This window comes from Monodelphis domestica, chromosome 2, assembly GCF_027887165.1.
Source record: "Monodelphis domestica isolate mMonDom1 chromosome 2, mMonDom1.pri, whole genome shotgun sequence".
In the NCBI taxonomy this organism is placed as follows: domain Eukaryota; kingdom Metazoa; phylum Chordata; class Mammalia; order Didelphimorphia; family Didelphidae; genus Monodelphis; species Monodelphis domestica.
In genome coordinates this window covers 99,839,032-99,857,450 of record NC_077228.1, presented here as the reverse complement: position 1 = coordinate 99,857,450, position 18,419 = coordinate 99,839,032, and the positions used below count along the sequence as shown (strand labels likewise).

The 18,419-nt window shown below is 34.7% G+C and overlaps 1 protein-coding gene across 1 annotated transcript in view; it reads right to left on the bottom strand.

The window, feature by feature from the left end:
* The window catches only part of CRB1 (crumbs cell polarity complex component 1), a 227,487-nt gene that overhangs the window by 168,945 nt on the left and 40,123 nt on the right, over nt 1-18,419 (bottom strand). The window lies entirely within an intron of this gene.

The following is an 18,419-nucleotide window of genomic DNA, read 5'->3' as shown; positions in this document are numbered from 1 at the left end:
CTGTCACGGAGATCAATTGCTCTACCTTCCTGATTGTGAGGACACCATTATTGTTAGAAACACATTGCCTGTGGCTTCTTTTTCCAGATTTATAAGAAATCATATAAATGCCATGTCTTCTAAGATTCTATCCTATCAGGAACTGTCTTGCATTTTGTCTCTGTATACTCAGGGCTTGGAATATAGTAGATGATTAATAAGTGCTTGTTGAGTGGAGGCATGAATGATCTATGAACTGTCTCCACTGAGTTTATTTCACTGAATGTGAAATAAAAATTCTATATACACTTTAATGTATGGGAGAATATTAATTAAACTGTATGGTAAAATCAATAGAAGATTCCAGTTGGCTAATGAGTTCATTAATGAAATTTTTAAAAACTAGATTGTAAGCTCCTTGAGGACAGGGACTATCTTTTGCCTCTTTTTGTATCTCCAGCACTTAGGATGGTTTGGTACTTAATAAATAGTTACTGAATTTTATTGACTACTGTATGATTCATTGAGACTCTGCACATTATAAGACTTCCTCAGTGAAATCCACAATTATGTCAAAGAGATTTGCCTAGTGATCTGTATCAGAAAAACCACATGAATGAAAATTGCCTATTGTCCAGCTCGTGGAATGCTACTGGATGTCTGGTATATTGAATTAGTATACATATCTAGCATAAGCACTGCAGATCCATAATAAATTGGCCCAAAAATTGAACTGAATGAAGAGAATAAAATGAAATGACTTTGGGAAACTGCACAGTGATCCAGGATAAACTCTGAAGCAAAACCCCATTTTTACCACAAATATTCTGGTATTGCTTTTTTTACAGGAATCTTAGAACACCACAGGATCATAGGGATTAAAGTTCTACATAACCCAGACTCAATGGAGAGATGTGCATGGTGGCAATAAGAAGACTCTATCATATCTCCAAAAATGATCTATATGCAGTAAGTACTATAAGGGATAACTTTGGGGGGAATACATGGTCAGAAAAGGAGTGGAGGGTATCAATAAGATATGAGGATCAATCAGATTTTTTAAGTCAAATATCAGATAGTACTTCATTGTTACTCATCTCTCCCTCTAATATAAAAAATGCCAAAGGAAGGTCATCAGCACACTGGATGAACCTTTCATGGAGGATCTATATGAGAATATTGATTGCCAAGAATTACCAAAGATGTAAAAGAATGGATGAGTTGCAAATATTCATCGATGGATGAATACTCATATTGATCAAATCACAGATACATCAAATCTCTGAAATATAAAAATACTATTGAAACTGTACTCTTAAATTTTCACATATTCCACAGTTCAGAATACTTTATTCAGATGAGATTTCTTAGGAAATATGCTTTAAAATGCATTTGTAGATTTGTCTGAGAAGTTACCAAATTAAATTTGTTTTAAGTCTTCTTCAACATTAGAACTATCTTATTCGTAATTGTAATAACAATAATACCTAACATGTAGAACAATTCCCTATTTAAAATATACTTTAACATACACCTCATTTGATCTCAGAATGGCCTTAAGGTAGACCAATCAGGTATTATTAGACTCATTTTCTAGACAAGAAAATTGAAGTTGAGAGAAATTGCTCACGGTCATACAGATAGTAATTGGCAGAGCACACACAAACACATGTCTTTGTATTCCAGTCCCAATGTTCTTCTGACCTTATCACACTGAAGTTTAAGGAATTTAAAATAGTTGCCCTTTAATACTCAAGATGAAATGTTCCAGCACTATAATGACCAATCAAATTTCCATGACTATTACATATGTGGTTTTACATTAAATAATGCAGGGTGAAAAAGAATGCTATAAAATTATTATGCTTAAAAGGCAGTGTCAAAATAGTATTGTAATAATAAATGCTTATTTAAAAGACAATTGTATGTCCAAAGGAATATTACCAAGACATTCAATCTCCATTTTGCTTCTGCCTAATAAGTCTTGGTAATATTTCTTAAGTGCATATCTAACTGTGTCATTTTCTAGTTCACTGAACTCCAATGGTTTTCTGTTATTTCCAGGATGAAACACAAACTCCTCTGTTTGGTCTTTTAAAGACCTTCACAAGTTAGCTTCAGACAACCTCTATATATTTTGCTATTCAGTCAAACTGGTCTTGCTATTAATTAGCCACCACACTTCATCTACTCTCTTTAAAGCCATTTTTCATAGACAATCTCCATGCCTGCAATGTTCTTTCTAATTCACCTTCACCTCTTCAAGTCCCTCATTTCTGTCAAAGCTCAATTCAGCATCAGCCCTTCATAAGCCTTTAGCTGATCTAACCAAGTGCTTGTGCCTCTCCCTGCCAAAAAAACCAACTACCTTATGCTTAATTTTCATGTATTTTGTAAATACTCACATGTGTATGTATATATGTGTGTCTGTCTGTGTATACATGCATATACTTGTGTGTATAAATATACATGTAGTTTCCTCTAATAGAATCTAAGTTTCTTAATGGCAGGAAAAAATTCATTTTTGAATCCCTAGTATCTAAAACAGCTCTTTGTATACAGTAGTCAATTCATAAATTGTTGTTGAATGATCAATGGACTAACTCTGAGGCAATTGCTTATATAGTTCTGTTGAAAACCTTATAAGGTCATGTTTGAGGGGTTTTTAATTGTATGTTCTAAAAAAGAAAAAAAGTACTTACCATACCCTAAAAATTAAAGGTAGGTTCAGAAGTGTGCTAGAAGCCTAGAAGAATAAGGAAGCAAATTATAAGCAGATATAAATGTGAAGTCATAGAACCTTAGAGATCATAGGTTATAAAGGTTTAAAAAAACAAAAACACCCGAGCTACCAAATTCTTCTAGAAGAGTAAAATGGAATTCTACTGATTTGGGAGTCAAAAGAACTGGATAAAAAGCCTACCCCTAATGGTTAATGGTTACTACTTCATTTGATGACAGACACGTCACTTAATCTCTCAGACCATTAATTTTCTTATCTGTGAGCATACAAAGGAAAGATCTTACTCAAGAAATGGAATCTCTGAAAACTAGAAAAGACCAAACAAATAAATCAAGGCATATTCTGTGAGAGGATTATTAGGACAAAATCAAAAGACTCAAAAAATAAAAGAAAATGTAAGATTTCTTCTATCAAAAGTATATATGTATATGTATATATGTGTTGATTTTGATAATTGAGCAATTGAGGGGCAGCTGAGTAGTACAGTGTAGGGAATACTAATGCTGGAGTCTGGAGGGTCTGGGTTCAATTTTGGACTCAGACACTTTCTAGCTGTGTGACCTGGGGCAAGTCATTTAATCCCAAATGCATGGTTAGCCTTTGCCACTCTTCTATCTGAAAACTGATCACTAAGACACACGGTAAGAGTTTTTTAAAAAATAAAAATTTAAATTTACAAAACTGACTTGGAAAACAGGCAAAGAAGAAATCATTTGAAGATCAGTGTATTTCCTGAAATCTGTTATAAAAAAAAATTCCTGGGCATTGTATTTCAAGAAACCAAAAGTAAAGGTTGTCTAGATCTATTATGCTGTGTAGAATAGATGGAAAGAATCTACCAAACTCATCCTGAAATGAACTCCAAAGGAAAAGATCCAAGAATGCCACAGCCAAAATCTATAGTTTCCATGACAAATAAATAAATAAATAGATACTGGAAGCATCCAGAGAAGCAGTTCAAGTTTTAAGGTACTAGAGTCACTGCTTCTACCAGGAATGAGAGATTCTGGAAAATAATCTTCCAAAAAGCAAAAGTGTTAGTCATAACTGAGAATAATGAACCCTGCAAAGTGAATATAGGAGAAATGCGGGGGAGAAATTAATGGAATTCAGGACTATCAAGCAACTCTGATAAAAAAAAAGATAAGAATTGAATGGGAAATTTGAAATACATACTCAATAGTCTAAGGAAACCTAGAAAAATAAATTTATTTGAGCAATTGGAAGAATCTGTATGAAGATGTAATGTTATTGGGGGAAAAGATGCAAGACCTGCTAGAGAAGGTTAAAGTCTTCAAAGGGTATTCAGGGAACTAAATGAGAAAAACTGAGGCTTATGAGGTATTATAGTTCTGTTCTCAAGGCTTGAAGAGGAAGCATAAAAGGAATAAACTAATGATGTAAGAAGGTAGAAGGAGGTAGAGCTTAATAACTGGGATGTATGAGTAGAGTATAAAACATGGAGAAAGTATGGCAAAGGAGGGTGTCATATGAATCTCACAAAGAGGTGCTGAACATACATAAATTCAGAGTTGAGTGTAGAATATAACAGTGAGGAAACAAATAGGGATGAGGGTAGGGATTAAATGGAAGCATAATACAGAGAGGATATAGCCATGAACAAAACAAATTTTCTGATCCTGAAAGGGAAATTAAAAGGGAAGGAAGGAAGAGAAGAAAGGAATTAAAACCTAAGGTCCTTTATTGCCTATTAGACAATTAGGGAATAGCTGAACAAACTGTAATATAAAAATGTAATGGAATATTATTTTGCCTTAAGAAATGAAAGCAGATGATTGCAGAGAATCCTGGGTAGCTTGAATTGAAAGAAGTAAGCAGAATTATTAAAACATTTTTTATAAAAATAACAACAGTGTTAAGACATAGAAATCCACACTTTAAAATTCTGATCTATTCAATGACCAGAGGACCTATGATAAAGCCATGTTACCCAATAGAAAGGTCATAGACACAAGATGCAGAGATACGCACTTTTGGAAATGGCCACTATGTGAATAATGTTTTTCTCAACTGTGTTTCTTTGTTACAAAGGGATTTATTTTTCTTTCTCTCTTTTTTTTATTTTTGAGGGAGATTAAGGAGGATACAAAAAGAATCACAGTAATATTTTTTTAAATCTCAAAAGAGAACAAGAGGAGTTCAAAAGAAAGCACAGAGAAGCAGAATGGTTTTGAAAGAAGCATGTAGAATTTATTTTTTTTAATTCAGTATGAATGGAGATTTATAATTTCACGTAGAATCTTTTTGTGTTCTGTTTTAGAAATGCTTTTGGAGGATTAATTTTGGAATAAAATGTTTTAAGAAGAAATATAGCATTAATAAAATGCAATGCTTTGCCAATTTAAGAAAAAATGATGCATATAAGTACCATAAATTATTTTATTAACTATGCCTTCAAAAAGCCTATCTGTTTGAATTATGTGACCATAGCCAAAGAAAGCCATCTTCCTCAGGACAGTCCATCCAAAATGTAGACATTATCTTTTAAAGTCTAGCCTGGTAAATTCCAAATTAAAGGCAAAAGTTGCATCACAGAATCACATATAATCTTGCAGTTGAAAAAGAAGGAAATGGAATAAATATTTATTAAGCAAATACTATATTCCAGATACTCTGCTAAACACTTTACAGATATCTCATCTATATACAGTTCATCAATGACAACAAGCATGTTGACTTTGCAAAGTACTTTACAAATATTCTCTCTTTTTATTCTCAGAAAAACTCTGTAAAGTAAATGCTATTATTATTTTCATTTTTACATGTGAGAAAACAGAAGATGAGTGACTTGTCCAGGTTACATAGCCAGTAAGTATCTGAGGTTAGATTTGAATTCATTTTCCAGGGTTAGTCTACCATTCTATCCACTCTGTACCATCTAACTACCTACTCTTTTTTTTTTTTAGCAAATTTCAGTTCCAATTTATGCCTATTCACAGGATCTAAGATCCATTTACTAATAAACTAATATAGTTAACCATACATTCAGCTGGGTATCACCATTGTCACCATATGGACAACAGGTATGCTTTGTCTTTTGGTTTTATTTTCCTGGGAAGGGGAAGAAGGTAGTACTAGGTTGATTTCTTCTGATTTGTTGCAAATTTCACTTAAAAGGTCTTTTAATATTTTAAGACTTGATGAAATCAGTACAACGTTATACACAAAAAGGAGCATCCAGAGAACTTCAGCATCTAGACTGAATCAATCCTTCCACTGGTACTCTGGACAGAGGATCCTCCAAGACAGAGGATGACTCTTTAACAACCATATATCCTTTGGTTTATGCCTTTCTTGGGAGTGATAATCAAAGAATATGAAGGAACAAATTTACAGTTGTGGTTATGCCGACCAAGGACTTCTATAAGATCTTAATGTACCAATCAATTTACACATATTTAAATAAGCATATACACTGGCTAAATGTGGAGAGTACAAAAACAAAAACAAAACAGTCCCTGCCTACAGAGAGCACACCTTCTGAAGGGGAAAACATTATGGTTCAGTATCATTCATGTAATCAGTCTAGAAATGTGGATTGGAGCTAGATTGTGAAGGGCTTTATATTCCAAAAGAAGAATTTATATTTTATCCTAGATGTAATAGGAAGCCACTGGAGGTTTTGAGAAGGGCAATGACATAGTGAGATCTATCCTTTAGGGATATCATTTTAGCAACTAGATTGAAGAGGAAACAGCCCTGAAGCAATGATACCAATTAGGAGGCTGCTACAATAGTCCAGGTGAGATATGAATAAGGTCACGAACTTGAAAAAGACCATATTGGAGTAGAGAAAGAGATTCCATGAAATATATTATGAAGACAGAATGAATAAGTCTTCCCAAATGCCCAAAGAGATAAAAGATATGGAGGGAAAGGACTCTCTTATACAAAAAATATTTTCAGTAAATATTTTCAGTAGCTCTTTTTGTGGTGGCAAAGACCTGGAAACTGAAAGGATGTTCATCAATTGGAAAATGACTGAACAAACTGTGGTTATATGATTGTAATATAATACTATTGAACCATGAGAAATGACAAACAAGATGAACACACACCAAAAAAAAAAAACCTGGAAAGACATATAGAGTGATGCAAAGAGAAATAGAGCATTGTACACAGTAACAGCAATAATGTATGATGATCAACTATGAATGACAACTATTATCAGCAGTCCAAGGATCTGAGACAAATTGAAGGGACTTGTGATAAAAAAAGTCTATCTACCTGCCATAGAAGGAACTGATGGAGCTGAAAGCAGATTGAAGAATATCATGATATATTTTGTTTCTATCATGTATTTTTCTCTATTGTAAGCAATATGGGTCTTCTTTCACAATATTATGAGGATGGAAATATGTATTATATGACAACCTATACTATATTATCTGCTGTCTTAGGGAAGAAAAAGGAATGGGGAGGAGAGAACAATGACTGCAAAATGTCAAAAAACAATTCTAAAAAACTATCAAAATGTAAAAAAAAATTTTAATTAAAAAACATTTGCAAATGATTTGATTTTGGGGGTAGGAGGATTTCAGTTGAGGGAGAATGAATAGTTGAGAGTGATTCTAACCTGAGTGACAGTGAAACAAATGGGGCTGGGAGGTGTTAAGAGAAAGGATAATACTGGAGAAAGAATAGCTGCAAGTAAAACTAGTTTCCTTGTACTGAAAGTGATATGGAGTAGGGTGCTAAAAGAAGAAAAAAAAAGCAAAAACCTTGTTACTAAGGGGCTGCCAATTAGTTAAGGAATGACTAAGCAAACTGCAGTCTCTGAATGTAATACAATATTATTGAACCATAAGAAATTTTGATAGATCATTTCCTAAAAGCCTAGGAAATGTAAACTGATATAGAATGAAGTAAACAGTACAAGTAACAGGTTATACAATGATAATATTGCAATTTTAATAATAATTATGATAAGACATGGATTGGCTCCTTGGTGAGGGGACATAAATTGCCAAAGGAAGACCCTGGAGTTGTGTTCTGCCCAACTCAAGAAGAGAAGTAGCCATCTTGAGGTGGGAAATGGAAGAAGGAGTTTTCTTCCTTCTATAGTGGCAATTTAAAATCCCTTTGAAGTATATAAAGCAGAGAAGCAAATGAAGAGAAAGTAGGGATGAGATGGAAAGAGATAAGATGCAGAGGGATGAACTTGAGATAAATAAGATGGAAAGTAAGAGAAAGAATGGAAATTTCAAGAAATGTGCCAGGAAGAATAGGTGGAGGAATAAGTCAAAAGAGAAACATAAAAACTGGGACTGAGCTGTGATAGATAAAGGAGAGATATAGAATAGTCTTTGGCAGCAGCAACTGGTTATAGTCCTCTTCAAGGACTGAGGAGAAAACATCCTCTTTCCCCAGCTTCCCTTTATCATGACACTTATCTATCAACAGACACTGTTAAAAATCTTTATTTCATTCTTTACCCTAAAGTTTTTGATAACCTGAGTTTTGTCTCCACTACAATGCAGTGAGGAGTTGACTATAGATAAATACAAATTTAAATTTATGCTGAGTCTAATCTCTTCATTACAAGTTTTCCTAACCAGGTCTCTGAACAATTATTCTTAACATTTTGTTTAATTTGAACTCCATAAATCAATGGAGGAAAGGTCATTTTATTGGTCTTACACTAAAAATAAGCTAAATGTTCTAATCTGCTGTGGCTGATTAAATCTCCAGAAACAAAGGGGCTAGGAAGAAGAGGGTGGTATGACACTGGCCTCACTGTACTCTCACTAAAGATCAGCATACACAAGTCTTACTTAAAGAAAAACAACTTCTCTGATCAAAGCAATGACCAACCACATCTCCAGAAGACCTATGATGAAGTGTGTTACTCAACTCCATATAGAGGAAATATGAACTCAAGTTGTAGAAAAAAATGTATATTTTAATAGGTGTGGATTGACTATATGTGGTACCAAACAAGGTTGGCCTTTTTTTCTCTTTGAAGTGTGTGTATGTTGCTGGATGGAGGATCTAGAGGAAAGAAGGAGAACTGATGATGATATCAATAAAAAGAGGGAAAAAAGAGGAGGATCAACAATACCAAAAAATATACATATGCTTGTGCATTTATATTTAAGTGCACATATGAGAACAGAAGGAAGTTGAGGAGGAAGCACAACAAGACAGTTTGGAAAGTAATAAGTTGAATTTATTACATATGCTTTCAAAAATAAGCAAACAGTATTTAATATGGTTTCATATGTAATCCTCTTTTCCATTCTGTGTTATATATGGAAATGCTCATGAATTGTTGTTATGGGTTTTGTGGATGCTGAGAAAGAAGTAAATTCAATTTTAAAAAAAGTGTTCCGGGTGTGGAGGTGGCATCGAAGCAGCAAAAGTACAGACCTCTGAATACCCTTCCTTACCAATTACAAACTCAGTGCTCCAAGGGGACTGAAAATCAAACCTAACAACAAGACAGAGCCAAGGAACCCTCCTGCTGGACTCAATTCAAAAGGTATGCCCCCCAAAAGCCAGAATTCGAGAACACTCGGGTGTAAGGGGAAGGCAGAAGGAAAGTCCCAGGACCCCTCCCCACTCACCTAGAGTGCTAAGCCTCCAGAGGCTGCAAGAACCTCTGGGTGGGCAAAGGTGCTGGTTTGGAGGGTTTACCTTTTGGGCAGAGCTATGCCAGCCTCAGAGCATCAAGCACAGGCAGTGGGGAAGGAGCTGGAGAGGGAGCGCAGAGTGGGCAACCTCAGAGACCCTCCATATTGTGCCAGCCTTCCAAGAGGTATTGGCCTCAGAGCACATCCAGACCAACCCAGCTGAACTTAATCCCATCAAGTCTTCAGAGGTCAGGGAAGTCCAAGCTCCAACACCACTCCCTCACAAATTGCTGGATTTTAATACAATCAAAAGCCTCCAGAGGACAGGGAAGCTCAAACTCCAACACCCCCTCCCCCACAGACTGCACAAAGAGATCTGGCAAAGATCCAAGAGAGGAGACTGTCAGAAAACCCCAAGCCCCCAAAAATGAGAGGAGCAAGAGCACAGACAAATATAGAGAGTAAAAAAGGGGGTAAAAATGAGCAAACAACAGAAAAAGAAAAAATAAATTACAATCAACAGCTTCTATACAGGCAATAAACAAAGAGCAAACAGAACAGAGGGTGAAGGATCATCAAACAATAAATAAGAAATCCAAGAAAATTGGATACAGGCCTTGGAAGAACACAAAATACATTTCAAAACACAATTAAGAGAGGCTGAAGACAATTGGGAAAAGACCTTAAAAACTAAGATAGGCCATCTGGAAACAGAAAATCGTGTCTTGAATGCCAAAATCAACCAGCTTGAAAATGAAGCAAAGGAGATGAAAGATGAGGCAAAGAAGATGAGAGATGAGGTAAAGAGAATGAAAGATGACCTCCAAAGAAAATCAGACCAGATGGAGAAGGATGACCAAAAATCCAGGGATGAAATTCAGTCTTTAAGAACCAGAATACAATAACTAGGATTAAGTGACCTCACAAGGCAGCAGGACACAATAAAATAAACTAAAAGAATGAAAAAAATGAAGAAAATATGAAGCATCTCATTCATATAACAGAAGATTTAGAAAATTGTTCGAGGAGAGACAACTTAAGAATCATTTGTCTACCAGAAGACCATGACAAAAGAAAAAGCCTGGAAAGAATACTACAGAAAAATATCCAAGAAAACTACCCTGATATCCTAGAACCAGAGGGAAAAGTGGAGATTGAATGAATCCACAAATCACCTTCTGTACTTAATCTCCATCTGACAACACCCAGGAATGTTATAGCCAAATTTCTAAAGGTGAAACTAGTGGAGCTCAAGGATGAAATACATAGAAAAACTATACTAGTGGGAGACCTGAACCTTCCTCTATCCAACTAGATAAATCAAACAAAAAAGTAAATAAGAAAGAGGTAAGAGAAGTGAATGAAATCTTAGAAAAATTAGAGTTAGTAGATTTGTGGAGAAAAATAAATAGGAACAAAAAGGAATACACCTTCTTTTCAGCAGCACATAGTACATTCACAAAAATTGACCATGTATTAGGGCATAAAAACATTGCAAACAAGTACAAAAGAGCAGAAATAATAAATGCAACTCTCTATTGCACAATGGAGATGTTACACAATGAGATCACAATGAAATGAAAATAATAATTAGTAAGGGTATATGGAGAGGTAAATCAAAAATTAATTGGAAATTAAACAACACAATTCTCCAAAACCAGTTAAAGAACAAATCATAGAAACAATTTATAATTTTGTTGAAGAAAATTACAATAATGAGACATCCTTTCAAAACCTAAGGGATGCAGCCAAAGCAGTACTCAGGGGCAAAATTATATCCTTGAGTTCATATATTAACAAATTAGGGAGTGTAGAGGTCAATGAATTGGACATGCAAATTAAAAAACTAGAAAGTGAACAAATTAAAAATCCTTAGATGAAGACTAAATTAGAGATCGTAAAAATCAAAGGAGAAATTAATAAAATTGAAAGTCAAAGAACTATTGATTTAATAAATAAGACTAGAAGCTAGTACTTTGAAAAAACAAATAAAATAGACAAAGTACTGGTCAATCTAATTAAAAAAGTAAAGAAGAAAAATAAATTTACAGTATCTAAGATGAAAAGGGAGGCCTCAGCTCTAATGAAAAGGAAATTAAGGCAATCATTAAAAACTATTATGCCCAATTATATGACAACAAATATGACAATCTAAGTGATATGGATGAATACTTACAAAAATATAAATTGCCTAGATTAACAGAAGAAGAAATAGAATCACTAAATAATTTCATATCAGAAAAAGCAATTGAACAAGCTTTCAAAGAACTCCCTAAGAAAAAATCCCCAGGACCAGATGGATTCACAAATGAATTCTGTCAAACATTCAAAGAACAACTAATCCCAATATTATACAAACTATTTGACAGAATAAGCAAAGAAGTTCTACCAAATTCGTTTTACGACACAAATATGGTACTGATCCCAAAGCCAGACAGGTCAAAAATAGAGAAAGAAAACTATAGACCAATCTCCTTAATGAATATAGATGCAAAAGTCTTAAATAGGATACTAGCAAAAAGATTCCAACAAGTCATCACAAGGGTTATTCACTAAGACCAGGTAGGATTCATACCAGGACTGCAAGGATGGTTCAATATTAGGAAAACTATCCACATAATTGACCATATTGATGAGAAAACTAACAAAAATCATATGATTCTCTCAACTGATGCAGAAAAAGTCTTTGATAAAATACAACACCCATTCCTATTGAAAACACTAGAAAGTATAGGAATAGAAGGGTCTTTTCTAAAAATAATAAACAGTATGTATCTAACATCATCAGCCAACATCATCTGCAATGGGGATAAACTAGAAGCCTTCCCAATAAGATCAGCAGTGAAACAAGGATGCCCATTATCACCTCTATTATTTAACATTGAACTAGAAACACTAACAGTAGCAATTAGAGGAGAAAAAGAAATTGAAGGTTTTAAAATCAGCATTGAGAAGACCAAGCTATCACTCTTTACGGATGACATCATGGTCTACTTAAAGAATCCTAGAGAATCAAACAAAAAGCTAGTCGAAATAATCAACAACTTTAGCAAAGTTGCAGGATACAAAATAAACCTGCATAAGTCATAAGCATTTCTATATATCTCCAACCCATTTCAGCAGCAAGAATTAGAAAGAGAAATTCCATTTAAAATCACCCTAGACAATATAAAATACTTAGGAATCTATCTGCTGAGACAAACACAGGAACTCTATGAACACAACTACAAAACACTCTCCACACAATTAAAATGAGATCTAAACAATTGGAAAAACATTGAATGCTCATTGGTAGGACAAGCTAACATAATAAAAATTACAATCCTGCCCAAACTAATTTACTTATTTAGTGCCAAACCCATTTAACTACTAAAAAACTTTTTTGCTGAATTAGAAAAAAAAATAACAAAGTTCATTTGGAAGAACAAAAGATCAAGGATATCCAGAGAAATCATGAAAAAAATGCAAAGGAAGGAGGGCTTGCAGTCCCAGATCTCAAACTATGCTATAAAGCTGTGGTCATCAAAACAATTTGGTACTGGCTAAGAGACAGAAAGGAGGATCAGTGGAATAAACTTGGGGTAAATGATCTCAGCAAGACAGTGTATGATAAGTCAAAAGATCCCAGTTTTGAGGACCAAAACCCACTATTTGATAAAAACTGCTGGGAAAATTGGAAGACAGTATGGGAGAGATTAGGTTTGGATCAACATCTCACAACCTACACCAGGTTAAACTCAGTATGGGTGAATGACCTGAATATAAAGAAGGAAACTATTAGCAAATTAGGCGAACACAGAATAGTGTACTTGTCAGATCTTTGGGAAAGGAAAGAATTTAAAACCAAGCAAGAGCTAGAAAAAATCATAAAATGTAAAATCAATAATTTTGATTAGACCAAATTAAAAAGGTTTTGTACAAACAAAACTAATGCATCCAAAATTAGAAGGGAAGCAACAAATTGGGAAACAATCTGCATTACAAAAACCTCTTTTATAAAAAAGCTAAACCAATTATACAAAAGAATCAAGGCATTCTCCAATTGATAAATGGGCAAGGGACATGAATAGGCAATTTTCAGTTCAAGAAATCAAAAGTATTAATAAGCACATGAAAAAGTGTTCTAAATCTCATATTAAATGCAAATCAAATCAACTCTGCAGTATTACCTCACACCTAGCAGATTGGCTAACATGACAGCAAAGGAAAGTAATGAATGATGGTGGGGATGTGGCAAAGTTGGGAAATCAATTCATTGCTGATGGAGTTGTGAATTGATCCTACCATTCTGGAGGGCAATTTGAAACTATTCCCAAAGGTTGCTAAAAGACTGTCTGCCCTTTGATCCAGCCATAGCACTGCTGGGTTTGTACCCCAAAGAGATAATAAAGAAAAAAACATGTACAAAAATATTCATAGCTGCACTCTTTGTGGTGGCAAAAAAATGGAAAATGAGGGGATGCCCTTCAATTGGGGAATGGCTGAACAAATTGTGGTATCTGTTGGTGATGGAATACTATTGTGCTCAAAGGAATAATAAAGTGGAGGAATTCCATGGAGACTGGAACAACCTCCAAGAAGTGATGCAGAGTGAGAGGGGCAGAACCAGGAAATCATTGTACAAAGAGACTGATACACTGAGGTACAATCAAATGTAATGGATTTCTCCATTAGTGGCAACTCAGTGACCCTGATCAACTTAGAGGAATCTACGAGAAAAACCACTATCCACCTTCAGAGGAAACACTGTGGGAGTAAAAACACTGAAGAAAAACAACTGCTTGATTACATGGGTTGAGGGGGATATGGTTGGGGATGTAGACTCTAAATTAACATCCTAGTGGAAACATCAACAACATGGAAATAGGTTCTGATCAAGGACACAAGTAATACCCAATGAAGGTAGGGTGGGTGGAGGGGAGGGAGGGAAATAATGTGATTATTGTAACCAAAGAATAATGTTCTAAATTGACTAAATAAACTAATTCAAATGGAAAAAATAGTGTTCCCTTCAATACATGTGGGAATCATTCTAATAAAGATTTTATAGAAATGAGGAAGTAAACATATGGTCCTTTCAATTGACCAGTAATAATACCATATGTGATTTTCCCACTTGTTCAATGTCTTCCTCTATTTCAGATATCTTGAAGTTTAATCTCTTAATGCTTTCCAAATTGTATCACCCCAAGGTGTATAAACTTCTTTATATACTTGATCTGGTCCAGCTGCTCTTTTCATCTTAATTCTCTTAAGTGATATTTCTATGGATTTACTGAAATACTATAATACAAATGTGGTGGCCCAAATATCATGGCTGATGAAAATAGGTCACATTTGAAATGCATGTAGATTTGTTCTATTTTTCATCTATTTGTTCTGTTCAAAGTTTCATCTAGAAGGGCCCCCTGGAATGATCTTCCTCAGTTGAGTCTATTGCTAAGCCTTCTACAGATCTGTTTTATTCTCTACAACTCTTTCCCCAGGCACACAGCCATTTTTAGATTCCATTTATTTTAGAAGTGCACATAACTTAAAATTAGAGGGGGGGAATAATTTCAGTCTCACTTTTCCCAACCCTAGTCTAGTTTCCACTTTCTAGGTTGGTTTGAAGTTGTGGACCTAGCTAACAAAGGACCAACTGGCAACACAGACAAAGGAATTCTAGCTTTGGAATGGTGTGAAGTGGTTGCAAATTCCTGAGACATAGAGGTGGTGGAGTGGATAGAGTACTGGACCTGGAGTCAGGAAAATTTGAGTATAAATCAGGCCACAGACACTCTCTATCTGTGTGACCCTGTGTGAGTCACTTAATCTCTATCTGCCCAATTTCTCAACTGCAAAATGAGGATAATAATAGCACCAATCACCCAGAGCTGTAAAAATTAAATAAGAGAATAGTTATAAATCTCTAAGCACAGTACATGGCACATGGTGGGAATTTAATAAATGTTTATTTCTTTCCTTCCAAATCTGTGTATGCGCAAGTAAGTGAGGGGCCAGTAATGCTCATAATCTTTCACCATATCCATTTGTAACATGTGTGACTTTTTGTTATAAACTGTCCTTGGCAAAGGGATTGTTTGATATGGTGGTTTCTAAGCTATTTTGGTTTCTTCATTTGTTTTTACAACAGTAGGAAATGGTAATAATGAGCACCAATGTCTATTAACATTCCCATTTCCCATATTTGGGAATCAATGATTTGTTTTAATAGGTTAGGTGGGAATTATTAAAATTGCCTGAAGATTGTCTTATCCTCTTTTTTCCTTTTGTGTTTGGAATTAATTCTGACTTCTGTCTAACTTGTCATTGTTAATTGACCACCAATAATTGCTTAGAAAGGCCACCTAAATTTTGAGTAATTCCTTATCTATTTATATCTAGTCACTTACATTTTGTGTATCATTTTTTAATGCTAACAACATCCTTTGCCTTCAGATCCTCTTCTGAAAGGAAGTATTTATGACAAATAGGAATGAGACTTTTGAGTAGTCCACAAACCTTTGATCTCCTTTGTTTCTTAATCCTGAACCACTTTTCCTAGCACATTTTTCATTTTCTCTGACAGTATCATCCTTCATACTGAAGTCTCTTGGTATCAATGTATGAGTTGACTTCACTTGTATTGTCTGGCTTTTGCTAGAATTTAATATAATAGGCTTAAGGTTGAAAAATATCTTGTCTTAAAAATCATCTAATGTAGCTTCCCTATTTAATAGATGAGTGAACTGAAGTCCAGAGGTTAAGTGTTTTGATCAAGGTCACTAAGATAATGGTGGATCTAGATTAAAATCCAGGTTCTCTAATTCCAAAAACAGCACTCGTTCTACAATACCACAGTGCTTCCTTTTTTTTCATTTTCTATATCCAGTTTTGGTACATAAACTATTACTGTCTTCTTGGTAGTCTTGTTGCATATGTTCACCATGAATGCTGTAATATGAGATGACCAAGTATTCAGTCATAGAATGTTTTTTCCCTCCTTTGGGTACACATTCAAACTAGTTATAACAATTTACTTTGTTTTCCTCTCCAAAAATAACATCTTTGGATATTGGGCATTAGCTACAATTTACTTTTGTCTTTTATTTAAATTTAGGATATGGATAGGAATTGGACCTGGAAATAAAGAACTCCCATATGAACAAACTCTCAATTTGCAATTTGTCTTTTCTTTCTTTCTTTTTTTTTTCTTTGCAATTAGTCATCTTAAAGAAAAGAGTTTTCTAAAGCACTGAGGGGTTGAGGAACTTTCCCAGAACAGTCACATAGCCTATATATATTAGAAATGTACTTGAACTCAGCTCTTCTTGGCTCTGAAAGCAACTCTCTATCCACTATTCCATGCTGCTTCTCCACTTGAATTTCGCACTAAAATTCATTAAATTATTGTATATAAATGTTCTAAAACCTTTATGATTCTTAGAGTGCTTGATGTCAGTTCCTTAGAGAGGAAGATGTCAGTTCAAAACCCCAGAAGTTTTATGACCCTGTACCAGTCATATAACCTCTGTTTGCCTCAGTTTCTTCATCTGTAAAATAAGGATAATAATAGCAGTTACTTTGCAGGGTTGTTGTGAAGATCAAATGAGACAATATTTGTAAAGCACTTAGCACAGTACTTGGCATGTAATAGACACTTATTTTCTTCCTTCTTCCCTCTTGTTACCCTTTCCCACCTAAAAACTATAATATTCTTAGAATGCCAGGTCTCAGTGTCAGGAAGACTTATATCCAAATCTGGCCTCTGACACTTATTTTAACTGCTTAATTCTGGGGAAATCACTTAACTTTGTCTGCCTTACTTTCCCTAATTGTAAAATGAGAGTAATTAAAAGCACCCTCCTCCCAAAGCTGTTGTGAGGATCAAATGAGATAAAAATTGTAAAACACTGAGGATAGTGCCTGGTACACAGTAAACACTATATAAATGTTAGCTACTGTCATCACCATAATCATCATCATCATTATTATTGTTTTCTTCCAGATTTCCTGCCACCATTATCACTGTAGAAACAAAAGTGGGCCTCTTGGTTCTAAAGAGTACTCTGCATTTTTAGAATGATTTTTAATGACCAAATAATTCATCTAGTAGTCCATCAACTGATAATGAACCTTGACACCGTTAGCTGAAATGATCAACAGACAGCAAGCAGAACCTATTGCCAAGACAGTACTTAATGCTTTTCCCTTTTAAAATTTTTTTCAATTACACATAGAAATAATCTTTGACAACTGTTTACTGACATTTTGCAATTCAGATTCTCTCTCCCTCCTCCCCACCCCTGCCACAACTCCTCACAGCAGTAACTTGTCTGATCTAGGCAATATCATTGCTTTCATATAATACACATTTCCATATTCTTCATGCTGTGACAGAAGACATACATACAATAAGAAACTCATGAAGGAAATAAAGTGAAAGATGGAATGCTTTTATCTGCAATCAGACCCCAACAGTTCCTTCTTTGGCTGTGAATAGCATTTTTTTTTGGTCATGAATTCCTTTGAGTTATCTTATAACCTTGTTCTGCTGATAGTTTAGTCCTTCACAATTGATCATTATATAATATTTATGTTACTGTACACACTATTCTCCTGGTTCCTGTAAACACTATCCTCACTTCACTTGCATCAGTTCATGTAAGTAATTCCAGGTTTTCCTGAATTCATACTGTTCATCATTTCTTATGGCCTAATAGTATCCCATTACAACCATATACCACTACTTCATCAGCCATGTCCCAATTGATGGACACCCTGCTTAGCTTCCAGTTTTTTGCAACTACAAAAAAGCTGCTAAAATATTTTTGTTTCCCACTTTGCTCTTTTTTTAAAAATAGCCTTAAAGACACCATTTTACTGAAAGCCATTACAATAGTATTTTTGTGAAAGAAACAATCTGTTCTATTAGAATATTCCTTCATGTAACAAAGTTAAATTTCCCATCTTTAGCGTGTTCACATTCCACTTCCTGGCTCGATGTCTGTACCTGGAATATACTCTTTCTTAACTCCATCTGTTAAGATCCTTAGTTCCTTCGAGGCTCTGCTCATGCATTTGAGCTATGGTAAGGCTTTCCTGGTCCCCATAGCTGCTAA